Below are 17,298 nucleotides of genomic sequence, written 5' to 3'. Positions count from 1 at the left end.
TGAAGAATGACCCATTTGCACTAGAGAGGAGTGTGTATTCTGCTGCTATTGGGTGAAGTGTTCTGTATATGTCTGTTATGTATTGTTTGAGTCTTCTATTTCCTTATTGATCTTCTGTCTAGATGTTGTATCCATTATTGAAAGTGGTGTAATGAAGTCTCCTGCTCTTAATGTAGAACTGTCTATTTCTCCTTTCACCTCTGTCAATATTTGTTTCATATATTTTGGGGCTCTGCCATTAGTTGCATATATTTTAAAAATTGTTATGACCCATTTATCAGTATATAGTGGCCTTCTTTGTCCCTCATAAAAGTTTTTGACTTAAAGTGTACTTTATCTGATATTAGTATAGGTACCCCAGCTCTCTTTTGGTCACTATTTATTTGCATGGTATATTTTTTCCATCTTTTCACCTTCAAACTTCTTCTGTCTTTGAAATTAGGTTGAGTCTCTTATAAAAAGCATATAGTTGGTTCATGCTCTTCTATCCATTCTGCCAATAACTGTCACTTACATTTAAAGTAACTAGTGATAATGCAGGACTTTATTCTGTGATTTTCTATTTGGTCTTTTAAGTCTTATACTTTTTTCCCTCTTAATTCTTCTATTAATGCCTACTTTTATATTTGTTTTATGTGTGTGTGTGTGTGTGTATGTGTGTGTGGTATCATTTTGATTCCCTCTATATATTTTTCAGATATTTACTTTGTGCTTGCCATGGGTCTTAAATTAAACAACCTAAATCTATAACAATTATTTTTTATTTTATGCTACCCAAATTTCAATAGCATACACATACACTATTCCTATACCCTCTGAACCTCCACCTTTTTGTTGTACTTGGTATGAATTATATCTTTATACATTGTATATCCCAAATAATAGATTTATTATTACTTTTTGTGCATTTGCATTTTAGAACCTGTAAGGACTACAAAATGGAGTTACATACCAACCTATACAATACAATAGTACTTGCATTTATAATTACCTACATAGTTACCTTTACTGGAGGTCTTTATTTCTTTATGCTGCTTTGATCCACTGTCTGTCATCTCTTCCTTTCAGTTTGAAGAACTACCTTTAGCATTGCTTATAAGAAAGGTCTAGTGGTAATGCTTTTGTTTATCTGGGAATGTCTTAATCTCTTCCTCATTTTAGAAAGCCTGTCTCACTGGATATAAAATTCTTGGTGGGCAATTTTTCCTTCAGCACTTTAAATATTTTTTCTCACTACTTTCTTGTCTACATGATCTCTGATGAAAAATTAGCAATTAATCTTATTGAAATTCCTTTGTACATAATATGTTTCTTTTCTCTTGCAGCTTTCAGAACTTCTTCCTTGTCCTTGGCATTTTACAATTTGACTAATATGTGTCTGGGCATGGTTCTCTTTTAGTGCACCCTGTTGGGGTTTGTTGGAATTTTTTAATGTGCTCATTCAGGTCTTTCATTGAATTTGGGATGTTTTCTGCCATTATTTCTTTGAACATTTCTTCTGTTCCTTTCTCTTTTCTTTTCCTTCTGGGACTCCCAAACTGTGTACATTGGTATGCTTGATGGTGAGGCACAGGCTCCTAGGCTCTTGAATTAGGGTTCCCCAGGGAAACAGAACCAACAGGATATGTGTATATTTTTTATATATCCATATAATATACGTAAATATTATGACATTTATCATAGGAATTGGCTCACATGATGGTGGAGAGTTGCAAGTCTGAATTCCATTGGGCAGGAAGTAAATTGGAAATTATGAAGAAGGTTTCAATGAATTGTCCAAGAGAAGCTGGCTGGCTAAATAGAGATGACAATTCATTTTTCTGACTGCTGAAATCATCAGTTCTCCCTTTAAGGCCTTCCACTGATTAAATGAGACTTCTTTCATTGCTAAATGCATGTTCTTTTGTTGACCATAGATGTAATCACCTGAATTATGATTTAAATCCATGAAATATCCTCACAGTAACAATCAGTCCAGTGCTTGCTTGACCAAACAACTGGACTCCATAACCTAGTTAAATTGACACATGTGCTTATCCATCAAAGCTCGGTTCACTTTTTTTCATTATTTTTTCTTTCTATTCCTCAGTCTGAATCATTTCAACTGTCTTTTCTTTGAGTTCACTGATTCTTTCTTCTGCCACCTCAAATCTTCTCTTGAAACCCTCTAGAGAATTCTTCATTTCAGTTACTGGCATATTCAACTCCAGTATTTCTGTTTGGCTCCTTAAAAAATTTTTGTCTAAGTTTTGCATATTGTTCATTCATTGATTTCCTAGATATCCTTTGGTTCTTTCTACATGCTTTCTTTTATCTCCTTGATAAACGATCCTGAAGATCATTATTTTAGTCTTTGTCTGGTATGTCCAAAGTCTGGTTTTCTTCATTGATGGTTTCTGGATTTTTACCTTGTTCCTTTGGGTGGGTCATCACTTCTTGGTTCTTTGTCTTGTAATCTTTTCATGTGTTGTGTAATCTTTTGTTAAAATATGTACTGTACATTTTAATGTTTTAAAGTGGTAACTCAGGGATTAAGTCCCTGAGCTCTCTCTCCTTAAATTTGCATCCAGCTAGAGATACTACAGCTTTCCTTAAGTGCCAGGAGCTAACAACAACAAAAAAAAAAGAAAGAAAGAAAGAAAGAAAGAAAAGAAAAGAAAAGAAAACACTTTCCTAGTGTTCTGGTTTGCTAAAGCTGCCGTTATGCAAAATACCAGAAATGGATTGGCTTTTATAAAGGGGATTTACTAGGTTACAAAATTATAGTTCTAAGGCCATAAAAATATCCAAACTAAGGAATCAACAAGAGGATACCTTCACTGAAGAATGGCTGATGGCATCTGGAACAACTTTGTCTGCTGGGAAGGCACGTGGCTAGTGTCTGCTGGTCCTTTGCTCCCAGGTTGTGTTTCAGAATGGCTTTCTCCAAAATGTCTCTGCGCTTTTATCTCTGTTCCTGTGCATCATTGCTCCTCTCTCCCAGAACATTTCTCTATAAGCATCTGGGGGTCCCTTAGCTTCTCCAGGGCAAAGTCTGAGCTTCATATCTTAGCATCTCCTAATATCCTGTCCACATCTCAAAGCATATCTAAGCATCAGATCTGTGTTGGCTTTTGAGCTCTCTTATGTACTCCAGTGAACTAATCAGGACCCACCCTGAATAGGCAGGGTCCACACCTCCATGGAAATAGTTGAATCAAAGGTATCACCAACAGTTGGGGAGTCACGTATTCATGGAAACATTCAATCAAAAGGTTCCAACCTAATCAAGATTTGGTTAAAAGATCATGGCTCTTGTGGGAGACATAATATAACCAAACTGGCACACATAGTGTTTGTAAATTGGCTCTGCATTGGCTGGTGCTATCCTTCAGAGTATAGCTCTTCTATCAAGAAGATCAGTCCAAGATGAAAATGAAGTGCATGGTCCTCTCCATCTTTTCTGATCCTGCTGTCTTTTCCTGGGTTTATGCTTGCTGGTGGACTTAGGAATTCCTCCGTTTACAGGAATTCAAATGCCCCCACTACTCCCTATGAAATATACTCCTCCCCCACCCCCCTCCTGGGTGTTCTATTTTATTTCTTAAAGAAAGGAATTCTTTGCCACAGGCTGCTTTGACTTAATTTTTTCTTACACTGCTTTAGCTATCCACAAGCTGTTTCCGCCTGCAGGACAATTTCTGGTACAGCAAACCAGAGATGAGTTTTCTGGTTCAGCCTTTCATGTTGCCCCTGATAGACTGGCACCAACATACAAGAACCCAGTATGTGCATAGGTTTTACTTTGCTCCCTTTAAACCAGTGCCAGAGACCCACAATGGGAACATAGATAGGCTCTACTTTGCACTGCAGAAGGGTTGGGAGAGAGACCAGCAAGGGTACCACAAGTTTCTCCTACTATTTTTAAAGCTGTAGTTTCTTGATTAGGCCTTTGCTCAGTTACTCCAACCCTTTAGTGTTTTCCAGAGTTTTAAGGAAGGTAGCTTTGCTAGTTTTTGCTAGTGCTCAAAGATTCTTTGGGAGAATGTCACCCTGGAAAATCTTATACCACCTTCTTGGTGAATCAGAATCCAAGTTCCTTGGCTTTTCCATTACAGTGTAATGTCATATCCTTTCTCCCTGCTCTCCTGCTTTTCCCAGATTTCCAACTACTGGCTCCTCCCTGTGGATTTCTCTTACAAGACCTCAAGTAATCCAGATTAAGACCCACCCTCATTCAGTTGTACTACACCTTAACTAAAAATAACATTTTCAAGAAGTTCTATTTACAATGGGTTCACACTCACAGAGATGTGGTTTAAGATTAAGAGCATGTCTAATTTGGGGTACATATTTCAATCTACCACAGTTGCCCTCTGGACTCTAAAAAGACATGTTCTTTCCACATGCAAAATACATTTATTTCTTCACAATATCTCAAAAGCCTTAAGTCCTTTCAGTAACAACTCTAAGCACAAAGTCTCATCAAAATCAGTTATAGAAAGTGGTTTACCCTAGGGCAAAATCTCTCTTCTTCTGTGAATCTGTGAAACCTAGAAAACAAGTTATCTGTTTCCAAAATAAAATGGTGGGATAGGCAAAGGATAGGCATTTAAATTCCAGAAGGAAGAAACTGGAAGAAAACAGGGTTCACAGGTCCCAAAGAAATCAGAAACCCAGCAGGGCAAACTCCATTAGATTTCAAGGTCTAAGAGTTTTCTGTGTATTGATGATTTGTCCTCTAGGCTTGCTGGAGCATCACCCCCACCCCTTCCAAGCACTTGCATAGGGCCATGTTCTTCTCAAATGCTGGGGCCTGGTAGAGCACTGTAGTGGTGGCCTTGCCTTGCCTGAAAACTGGGGTGTAGGACCTACTCTCTCCAAGCATTGGAGTGGTGGATAAGCCCTCTCCAAACACCTGGGCACAGATCTCACCCTCTCTGGGCATTTAGGTGATGGCTAAACTCTCCCTAAACTTTGGTATGTCAGGCCCACTCCCTTCAAGCACTTGGGAAGATGACCTTCCCCCTCCAAGGGCACGGTTGGATCTGCCCTTTCCACATGCATGGGTGAGTCTTCTTCCTTGACCCAAAGAGTTTTTTTCAGTTCAGACCTCTGCTTCCAGGGTTTTGCCCTTGAAGTCATTCTTCCTTCATTCCATCCCTTCTCTGTCTCTTTCAGTCTAGGCTGCCAGTGCTTCTGTTCATATTAAAACAACCTCATCTAGAAAAACCTTGTCACGTTTCTGTGAAGTCCAAGGGGGTCCATACCAAAAGACAAAAGGATTTTCCACAGATCCTTCTTACACAAATACATTCCCGATTCTGACTTCCTCTGAAATGAATGACTGGATCCATGTTCAGCCACACTATCTTTAACTAATGGTTATTTACTTAAATGCTTGCAAAGAGCCCATTTTCTGGGAATTCATTTCCTGGGAGTTCAGGGAGGGCCCTGATGGAGCTGCTTCTGGCCCTAGTCTCAGAGCACAATGTCTGAGTAGGCCAAGAATTTTCCAAATCATCAATTGCTGGTTTCCTTGTGCTTAAAATTTCAATCCTCAGTTTATCTCTTTCCTCTCTCATTTCACTATAAACAGCAAGGTAAAACCTGCCTGCACCTTCCACACTTAGCTTAGTATTCTCCTAAATTAAATATCCACATATATCACACAAGTTCTGCATTCCATCCAACATCAGAATAAATTTCACCAAGTTCTTTGCCACTTTATAATAAAGATCATCTTTCTTCCAGTTTCCAATAACACATTCATAATTTCCTTCTATAACCATAACAGAAGTAACTCTAATGTCCATATCTCTACTGACAATATCTTAAAAGCAACCTAGGCTTTTTCTATCAAGTGCCTCACAGGTTTTCCAGACTCTACTCATTATTCAATTCCAAAGGCATGTCTACATTTTCAGATATTTGTAATACCAGCATTCCATTATCTGGTACCAAAATCTGTATTAGTCAGGGTTTTTCAGAGAAAGGGAATCACTAGGCAATATATATACGTGTGTGTTTATAACTATTAAGAGATTTATTATAGCAATTGGCTCATGCAACTGTGGGGATTGGCAAGTCAAAATTCTTCTGGACAGGCTGCAGGCTAGAAACTCCAATGAAGGTGAAGTTGTATTCCCCAGGAGAAAATGGCTGGCTGAAAAGAGGCAGAGATTCTTCTTTATGATTTCTGAAATCCTCAGTTCTCACGTAAAAATCTCCAACTGATTGGATGAGGAGACACCTCTCATTGCTTAAGGCTATCTCTTTGGTTGTAGATGCAATCAGACAGAGATACAATTTACTGGACTAATGATGGAAATCCATCTACAAAATACCCCTGTGGTAACAATCAGGCCAGTGCTTGCTTGACCAAGCAACTGGACACCATAACCTCGCCAAGATGGCATCTGAAATTAACCGTCACAGATTCCTACCTCACACCACATACAAAAATCAACTCAAACTGGATGAATGATCTAAATTTAACAGTTAAAAACAAAAGTCTTCAAGGAAGAAAGGGGTAAATCTTCATGACCTTGGATTTGGCAATGGATTCTTAGATATGACACCAAAAGCTGATCAACCAAAAGAAAAATAGATATATTGGACTTCATCAAAATTAAAAAGTTTTGGGCATCAAAGGAAATTATCAATAAAGTGAGAAGACAACCCATAGGATGGGAGAAAGTATTTGCAAATTATATATCTGATTAGGGTCTGGTGTCCAGAATATATAAATAACTCTTGCAACTCAACAACAAAAAAGACATACAACCCAGTTAAAAAATGGGCAAAGGAGTTGAATATCCATTTTTCCAAAGAAGCTACACTAATGGCCAATAAGTACCTGAAAAGATGCTCAACATCATTAGTCATCAGGGAAATGCAAATCAAAACCACAATGCGATACCACGTAATACCCATGAGGATGGTTATGTATATTTTTTAAATGGAAAATAATTAGTGTTGATGAGGATGTGGAGAAATTAGAATCCTCATGCAATGACGATAGGAAAGTAAAATGGTGCAGCCGCTGTGGAAACCAGTATAATTATTCCTCAAAAGGTTAAACCCAGAATTACCATGTGACTCAGCAATTCCACTCCTAAGTTTATACCTCAAAGAATTGAAAACAGATACTCAAACAAGTACATGTACACACATACATATGCATAGCAGCACTATTCACAATAGCCAAACTGTGGAGAAAATCCAAATGAATGGATAAAAAACTGACATATACATACAATAGAATATTAAGTAATAAATGAATGAAATGCTGGTACATACTATAATATGCATGAAATGCTGATACATACTACAATATGCATGAACCTTGAAAACATTATGCTGAGTGAAATAAACCAGACACAAATGTTAATATATTGTATTATTACATTTATATGAAATATCCAGAATCATATATAAATCTGTCTATATAGATTTAGACAAAAAACAGATTGGTGCCTGACAGAGCTGTGGGTAGAGGGGAATGAGGAGTAACTGCTCAATGGGTTTTGGGTTTCCTTTTGGGGTGATGAAAATATTTTGGAACTAGATAGAGGTGGTGCTTGCACAACCTTGTGAATGTACTAAATGCCACTATATTGTTCACTTTAAAGTGATTAATTTTATGTGACTTATACCTCAATAATAAATAGATGTGAAATCATAAAAAACGTTTCACCCTATTAAATGTGGAAACATGAAAGTTATGATACTTTTTAATTTTTCAGTTGTAAAATACACTGTAGTCTACAAAAATAAAATAAAATAAACAGATAATTCTATTGGTGTTCTAACCATCTCAGAACAGAGAAAAAGAAAAAATGCTTTCTAATTTATTTGTTTTTATTTATTCCAAATCCTGGAATACCTTCCCAGCAAACAAGTTGAATCGGTACTTATGAAAAACATGTTCATCCCTATGCTTTTTCTTGGCAATAATTTTATCATTTGTCTTCCCATGTTGAGTAAACATTTCCATATGATTTTGGTTCCCTTCACCAGCGCTGTGTTTCTGATTGCATCTTCATTAGAAACATCTGTTTATAGAAGTTAACTGCCCTTGGCAATATGCTACAAGAGGAATTCCAAGAAGCACAGGCTTTCTTTATGCATTGTAAATTTGTCTCCATTAAAATCAGTTTTTTCCTGAGCAGGCCGAATACCAGTGAGATTTTCCTGTCCTGCCCTCCATGAAAGTCTTGAGTTTCATTTTAGTGCTAGATTTTTTTAAATTATGAAGTGGAATAGTTAGGACATCTCTACTTTTAATTAATCCAAAAGAACAAGGCTGCAAAATAAAGGTTAATGATGCAATGCTTGAAGTATAGTAATATATTTATTTGTTTATTTTTACCCTCCAGGCTTACCTAAAATGAGTGTTGTATGACTACATTTTTAAAAAGCAATTCCAAATACACATGGCATAACTACAAAATCCTGAACATCGTTCAGCTCATTAAGAATAAAACCATAGGGAAAACAATCTCTGTTCTTTCTACTAAGAATGGACACAAAAGGGAAAATAATGTATCAAAAGAGCATATTTATAGACACTGGAAATACAGTTAAACCCTGCTATACAAATTAAGTTATGCACATTTTCAGAGTGTCTGCCAAATTCTAGACAAGTAATTTCTTGATGATGTTGAATAAACATACAGCATACATGGGGGAAAGAGACAAAATTCTGTTCATAATTCGTTTGGGCTTTGCTACTTGGCATTATATAATCTGTAATGTGGAGGGTAATTTTAGATTCTTTTTTTTTTTTCTACAAGTCATTTTTATGAAGATTAAGTGAGGATAAATATGTGAAAATGCCCATTATGTAGTAGACATAAAACAACGTTAGTTCCTTTCCATATACCGTCAACACAACAATATCACTTTTATGGATTAACAGCAACAACAAAAAAAAAAAAACCCCAGCAGTGGTGAAGTATAGAATTACAACAGAAACAAGGAATCAGCATCCTCTGAGGTGGGAGAATTTACAAGGATTGGACTCCAGTCAGGACAAGACTAAGTTCCAGTTTCTCCTTTTTTACAAACACAACCCAGCAGCCAAAGAACTGAAGATTGGCTTTGCCCCCCCCCCCAGCCTCCTTCTCAGTGATGATCTCTGTTTTAAGGGCCACTGAAAGGCTCCCGGGGATCCTTTGTGTGGGATCCAGGACTGCTCACTTTATGTCCTCAAAATGAGCACAAATGGTAACAAGAAACTGGTTTGGTACAAATTCATGTTGATGGCCACTGACAGGTGAGAATTTGGGCCAAGGAAGACCTTCCTGGGATGCCTCCACCTTGGCCACGGAGAAGCCAGATACTCCATCTTCTGTATTGTTGGTCCTGCTCAAGTGCACAAAATAATGTACATTTTTGCTTCTGTAGTCTCGTTAATTCTTTCATTCATTCAATCATTCAGGTTTCAAGAAAACCAAGAGATCTGCTATCATGGCAGGGAAACCAATGCTTCCCTACGTCAATGGACGAGGCAGAACGGAGTCCATCCAGTGGCTCCTGGCTTCAGCTGGAGTGGAGGTAGGTTCTGAGTGAGGTTGTCTTGAGGTGGATCTAAAATTTTTTCACATAAGCTAGAAGACTTCCATACTAGATGACCTGTCAATAGTTTTGCATTGCTGTGCTACTATCTCCCAAAATTGTTTTCCAAATCTCTCACTCCTGTCTTTTCCTTTCTGTCTGCAGTGCTTCCTTCAGTGTTTCCTGTAGAGTAGGTATCTTGTTCACGAACTCTGTCATTGTCTGTTTGTCAGAGAATATTTTAAGCTCTCCCTCATATTTGAAGGACAGTTTTGCCAGATATAGGATTCTTGGTTGGTGGTTTTTCTCTTTCAGTATCTTAAATATATCACCCCACTTCCTTCTTGCCTCCATTGTTTCTACTGAGAAATCCATGCATAGTCTTATCAAGCTTCCTTTGTATGTGCTGGATTGCTTTTTTCTTGCTGCTTTCAGGATTCTCTCTTTATCTTTGATGTTTGATAATTTGATTATTAAGTGTCTTGGCTTATGCCTATTCACATCTATTCTGTTTGGGGTACACTGCACTTCTTGGATCCATAATTTTATGTCTTTCATAAGAGATGGGAAATTTTCATTGATTATTTCCTCTATTATTGCTTCTGCCCCCTTTCCCTTCTCTTCTCCTTCTGGGACACCAATGACATGTACATTCCTGCATTTCATTTTGTCCTTAAGCTCCCGGAGATATTGCTCATTTTTTTTCCATTCTTTTCTCTATCTGTTCTTTTGTGTGTAGGCTTTCAGGTGGCTTGTTCTCCAGTTCCTGAGTGTTTTCTTCTGCCTCTTGAGATCTGCTCTTGTATGTTTCCATTGTGTCTTTCATCTCTTGTGTTGTGCCTTTCATTTCCATAGATTCTGCCAGTTGTTTTTTCTAACTTTTGATTTCTACCTCATGTACATCCAGTGTTTTCATTATATGCTTCATCTCATTTGCCATACCTTCCCTAAACTTTTTAAATTGATTTAGTATTAGTTGTTAGAATTCCTGTATCTTAGTTGAAGTGTAAGTTTGTTCCTTTGACTGGACCGTAACTTCATTTTTCTTAGTGTAGGTTGTAGTTTTCTGTTGTCTAGGCATCTGGTTTCCTTGGTTACCCCAATCAGGTTTCCCCCACCAGAATGGGCTCAGGTCTTGGAAGGAGGCAACAGTATCAGGTCTCCCTGGTGGTGTCTTAGAAGATTGGTACACCCTGTGAGGTCTCAAGTCACTGTGCTTTTCCTCCCAACAGGTGGCGCCTGTCAGCCTGTAATTCCAGACTGGTGTAAGGAGGTGTGGCCCATGGCTATTTTCCCCCAGGCTCTGTGGTGGTTCTGAATGGAAGGCGGGTAGTAGGGTTGGGCTCCACCCCTTTCCACTTAGGGAAGATAACTCCCCTAGAGAGAGGTCATTAGCATTTGAATAGACTCTGCTTGTGCTATGTACGCCCTTTTCTTGGTCAGAGCCTGGGAACTGAAAAATGGCTGAGGCTTTCTCCACAGAGCCAGAAAAGGGACAGAAAACCCCCTTCAGGGCCAGTCCATGGCCACCCTCAAGCTCTCCAAGGTCAGTCGTCACCAGAAGTCTCTGTCTGCTTGTTGGGGATTCGTAGCTTGTATTGAGCAGTCCATGCTTGTCAATTAAAACCCCAGTGTGCCAGTTTGAATGTATTATGTTCCTCCAAACGCCACTATCTTTGATGTCATCTTGTGTGGGCAGACCTATCAGTATTAATTAGATTGTAATTCTTTGAGTGTTTCCATGGAGATGTGCCCCACCCAATTGTGGGTGATGACTCTGGACAATTTCCATGGAGGTGTTGGCCCACCCATTCAGGGTGGGTCTGAATTAAATTACTGGAGCACTATATAAGATCAGACAGAAGGAGCAAGGAGCCACGGCCAAGAGGGACACTTTGTGGAACACACAGAAGCTGAGAGATCAGCTGCAGATGAGAGACAGTTTGAAGATGGCCATTGAAAGCAGACTTTTGCTCCAGAGAAGCTAAGAGAGGACAAACGCCCCAAGAGCAACTGAGAGTGACACTTTTGAGGAACTGCTGCCTAGAGAGGAACATCCTGGGAGAAAGCCATTTTGAAACCAGAACTTGGAGCAGACACCAGCCACGTGCCTTCCCAGCTAACAGAGGTTTTCCAGACACCATTGGCCATCCTCCAGTGAAGGTACCCGATTGCATATGTGTTATCTTGGATACTTTATGGCCTTAAGACTGTAACTGTGTAACCAAATAACCCCCCTTTTATAAAAGCCAATCCATCTCTAGTGTTTTGCATTCTGGCAGCATTAGTAAACTAGAACACCTAGTTGGAGGTCAGTTGAGCTATATTTGCTTGCTGGGAGAGTGCTGCTCTCTAGCACCACGAGGCTTTGCAGTTTGGGCCGTGGGGGAAGGGGGCTCCCAGCTTGGATCTGCAGTTTTTACTTACAGATTTTATGCTGTGATCTTGGACATTCCTCCCAATTCAACTTGGTGTATGATGAGTGGACAGTCACAGTTATCCCCCCGCAGTTACTCCAGATTATTTACTAGTTGTTCCTGGTTGTTTATTGTTCCAGGGGGAAAAACTAGCTTCCACTCCTCTCTATGCCACCATCTTCTCCCATCTCCCTAGATTCTATTTTGTAAGCAATGAGTTACAGAAGATTTTCATGCATTATGGCTCAAAGAAATTATGTCAGCAGTCAGACACTTTGCGATGAAAAATATCCTGAAACACTGCAAAGAATAAATGGAGGGTATGTAAGATTTAGATACTCTCCTGAGCCATCTAAATCTTATTTTTTTTCAGTACTTAATGTTTTCTTCTGATTTCATCATGTTTCTTTTTCTTGAGAATTTACAGACCCCATAATTCTAATTTTCCATAGTCTGGCTGATTTACCAACCTTATCTCCCACCACCTTCCACTCAAATTTTTCTTCAGGCAAAAATTACCTTATTTTTTCCACTCAGTCATACTCCACTTATTCCCAGCTCTTATATTTGCTTTTATAATTCTTCATTCCCAAAACATAATTCCTCCATATTCACTTTTCAAAATCTTACTGGTTTTGGTAGCTCTGACATCTTACTAATTCTGTGATGTGTTCTGAAGAGTCTAATGGCCTGATTTTTAATTTTTATATATATCTTGTCAACCAAGAAATAACAAACTGAGGTGTAAAAGCAACAAGAGCTGTTATTTGGGGAGTTAGGATTGTAATTTGGGGTGCACAGATTCAGATAGCAACCTAAATTGTGTTCTAAATTGGGGCTGTCAGGCAAGGGTTTTTAAAAGGAAAAAGAGGAAGAAAAAAAAAGAAGTTGGTTAGGACAAGGGTCTTAGAAATAGGTTTTGTTTTTTTTTTTCAGAAAGGGGACAGTTTTGTTAGCTGCTTAGGTTTCACTTGTAACAGCCAGTTCGGGAGATGGAGCCAGGGCCTTTCTGTATTCACAGCTTGCTGACTCCATTTTAAATCTCTTAGCCTAGCTTACTTCACTTTGTTTTACTTCCTTTCACAACCTTGTATTCTGACACATGTATAAAATTAAGCATTTATTTTATATGGTCTTATGTTGCCCCTTAAAATTTGTTTGTTAGAACTGCATCCCGAAAATAGGAAGCTTATTGAAGCCTTTGTCAAAAATATTCTTTTATATTCTTTTATCTTCATCACAGTACCCTACACGCTGGCTCTTAAATAAAAGTTTGGTTTCCGGAACCACAGCATGAGCATCACCTGGGAACCTGTTAGAAATGCAAACTCTTGGATCCCAGACACACTGAATCCCAGACACACTTTGGGGTGGGGCTCAATGATCTGTGTTGTCTTAAGTCCTCCAGGTGATTCTGATGCAAGCAAACCTAACACATCATCGGGCACATTAATATATATTGAGGCATCTGCAAAATGCATTTGATACTTTGATTAGAAATGTGTTTTCTCTATATAGATTTGAATTGTGAAGACTTTGAGATTGTAAATTCCTAAGCCAGTTTTACAAGGCAAGTCCATTACATTTTAACAACTACACCCTAGATACCTAGTTTTGAACAAGCCTCATTTGGACATCTAGAACTCTCTCTTTCAAACCTGTCTTCACTTTTGTCACTGCTCATTTGTCCCCCTCTGTTGTTTTTCATTTCTTCCCTATATGGGCTATAAGAGATTAAGATAACTCATTTCCCAAATAAATAGCTTCTGGCTTTAGTCTTCACATCCACTATTTACAAAGCTTGAAGACTTTTAGAGAGTCCATGTAAGTATGAAGAAAAGGTGGAAGTCAAAATGAGTTAGTTAGAAAACCTGTTCCCTATTGATAGTGGCACTTTTGTTCTGAGGGTTTGGTAAAATGAGAAACTGAAGAATGCCATTACAGTTAGCTTTAGACTTGAAACATATCCAGTATTACTTTGTTAAAGTGTTCTGTGCTGCAGAAGGAATCTATTTTTAATAGCCTCCACTTTGCCATCTTCACTGCTTTAACTATGATTTTAAATGTTATGGAAAAGACAACATGTAAACATGTATCATTATGTATACTTGAAAAGAAAGAAATTGGCCTTCTTTAGCAATATCTTTGCTTAATTATAGAATACAAAAGTTGTATTTTCACAATTTGTCATTGTGTGAAAGGAACTCAGGAAAAATACATTCCTCAAACATTTAAAGATTTATAATTTAAGAGATGCCTGCTGAACAATTCAGTTTATTCATGATATAAGTCATTCCCCTTCAAATGCCTTTTACCCATGAAAGATTGAAAAAAAGTAAAAATCAAGTATTCCTGTGCAATTCAGATGATAAAATTTACTAAATACTTGTACCAACTCATCATTTGAAAGCCCATGAATACCTTTGTTAAAAAAAAAATTGTGACACAAAGTTCATGAAACCCTAAAGCTTTCCAAAAGTGAAGGTTTCCTTTTATAGTTTAAAATCCTCTTGAAACATTTTCTACTGGTGTGACTTCAATTTCAATTAAGATGAACTCAACAGATTTCGGTATATTGTGACTCCATGTTGGCAGCTCCCATATCTTATTTTCCTTTGTATAGCCTGACAGGTTGCTTGGGGGTTGGCACATAGCTGTTTACAAATATTTACTGAATGCGTTTGATTTAATAAAGACATATTGAGAGTCCATTATCGAATCTCTATAATTTGGTTGAGAAATGCTTGTTTCTTGGACTTGCAAAAACTACCATTATTGGGAAAGTGCATGTAATTAAATGGAATGAATGAATTTCATGGAGGTTGCATTACAAAAACCTTGGCATGGTTCATTGAATTTTGAAAACAGTCAATCACACATTATGCTCCTCACTAGTGCTATTAACAGTGAATCAAAATTTCAAAAGTACCTGCTAGTTTTTATGTATAATATAAATAAATATATAGAAATATATATAATATATGTAAAACACACACACATATATATATATATCCCTAAGTAGGCCATTGTGTTTCATTTAGAAGAACAGATGACTCAGACTATTCATCAGTAATAATTATTTTGTCTTATGAGTCGAAAGGTAGGAGTTATCCTGAATGATTCTTTTAATGATTTTCCTGTGGATTACAATGTATTTCAAGCTATTTTCTGGATTTAACCTTTTTTTTAAGACTGACTGATAAATTTAAAAAGAATGTGTTTGAAGGAGTACTGGCATTTCTGACTTTGGATATGAACATTCTTTCTTCCTTAGAAAGTTTTTCATTTAAATCTTTAAGTCTGCATTTATGTCCATCGTATCCTCACTTCAGTAGTACCATATTGTTTCATTCATGACTTCCATTTGAAGCTTTTGATTGTTTTGTGATATTTGAATTTTAGAATGGTAGGTTTTCTTGTAAACAATAACCTTAACTACCAAAAATTTAAAAAATTCTAACATGTGGTCAAGATTTTGCAATATAGTCTCCTTGGTGAAACCCATCAGTTAAAAGCGGGTCCCAACTGGGTGTGTCTTTGTGTAGAGTGGTAGTACAAATAGAGAAATATCTTTTGATCATTTCTATTTTTCAGGTTTGTTTATCCAGGAGAGGTACATAATATGCAAAAGCATGACTGAAGATTTGGGGTGGGGCTGAGACATAAGGCAGAAGAGTTATAACATTTGAAGACTGAGAGAGATATGACCATCAGGCTAATCGCAATCCATTATTCTAATTTGAAGCTGGACCATTTTAATCTCCAATATCTTTCCTTACCAGCCATCGAGACTTTCAGTGGAGAGAGTCATAAAGCCACCAGGATCTGCCAAGCCACCTTTCAGAATATCATAATATTTGTGAAAATAATGTCTTCATGGAAAAGTTTGGAGGTCCTTTTTCCAAAGAGAAATAACAGAACTACCCTGGGCAGAGACTGTTATTAAGAAAGGTCTCAAAATATATTAAATGAAACAAAAATCCTACACTTTTCATGATATAGTACTTACTAAATAGGACATATGTGGGGAAAAGAAGTGTGCATGGGGTTGAATCTGAGATCAAATAAATTTACGAAATTTAAAGCAAAGATTAGAGATTACAGCAAATTGAAGATATTCCATGATAGGAGGCTTTTTCAGGACCTATAGTATGCTAAATTGCATGGCAAAGCTCTGAGAGAGAGATAAACCCCCTTTAATGGGCCATAGCACTGGTTTTTATCTGGTACGCTTTTGGTTTGCATGCTTTTTTTTTCCTAGAGCATCCTTTGATGTACAAAGTGTTCAAAAGTACACTTTGGGAAAGTTTGGTACAGTGCAAAACCCTTCAAAAACTACTTTTAAATCCATCACGGAATATTATGGCTTAGAGAAAAGAGCAAGGACTTTGGAGTAAGACAGGTTTGAAGCCTGACTCTTTCTGATGCTAAACTTATATAACTTTGCAATAATTGCTTAACCTCTTAGAGGCACATTTGTTGGCTTACGAAACAGGGTAAGAAAATCACCTTACTAAGATTTAAATATTAGAAACAGTACGTACACCTATCACAAAGTCAGACACATAGGCCACTAAGAAATTGTGGGTGTTTTTATTAGCTGTATGATTTTACATGACTAAGTTAATTAAATTTTCTGCACTTCTATTTTGTCACTTAAAATGAAAGTAAAGAGAAAATAAAGTGATCTAAGAAAGTAAATGTTCCTAGCCAGAAAATAAATTCATATATTTCTGATGTTAAAACATCTGAGCCTATTTTTAGGGGGCTGATCTTTGAATACCCTTTCAGTATCTTTTATTGTCATTGTTTCCTATAGATTTTCAATCTTTTCTTTTTATTTATACTGTTTGTGTTTTCTCTTTCTACTCCAACTTGCCAAAGAAAAATCATTAATTTTGGTTTTATTGATTTTCTTACTTTTAATTTTCTATTTTATTTTATTTCTGTTTTTATCTTCATTAATTCTGTCTATTTTTAAAGATTATTTTGTGGTTTGATTTCAGATTCTTCAAGGGCTCATCCACTGTAGTTCATTTCTGTCTTTTCCATAGTGATTAGTATGGTTCTAATACCATATAATCTCAGATGTGCGAATGATTGAGTTCACAATGACTACTCACCATCAAGATATAGGTACTCACAGATAATTCCTCTTTATAGAGATCATACACATTCTTCATTAGATTAGTATTCAAGGTGTATGATATGTATGATAATTTTTGATACTATTACCAAGTGAAGAATTTAAAAATGTTATTTTCCTAATTTTTTCTTGCAGTATAGAGAGATATACTTGTTTTTTAATATTGACTTTGTAGTCAGATACATTTTTTTAAAT

The sequence above is a fragment of the Choloepus didactylus genome, chromosome X (assembly GCF_015220235.1).
Source record: "Choloepus didactylus isolate mChoDid1 chromosome X, mChoDid1.pri, whole genome shotgun sequence".
In the NCBI taxonomy this organism is placed as follows: Eukaryota; Metazoa; Chordata; class Mammalia; order Pilosa; family Megalonychidae; genus Choloepus; species Choloepus didactylus.
This window is presented reverse-complemented; position numbering follows the sequence as displayed.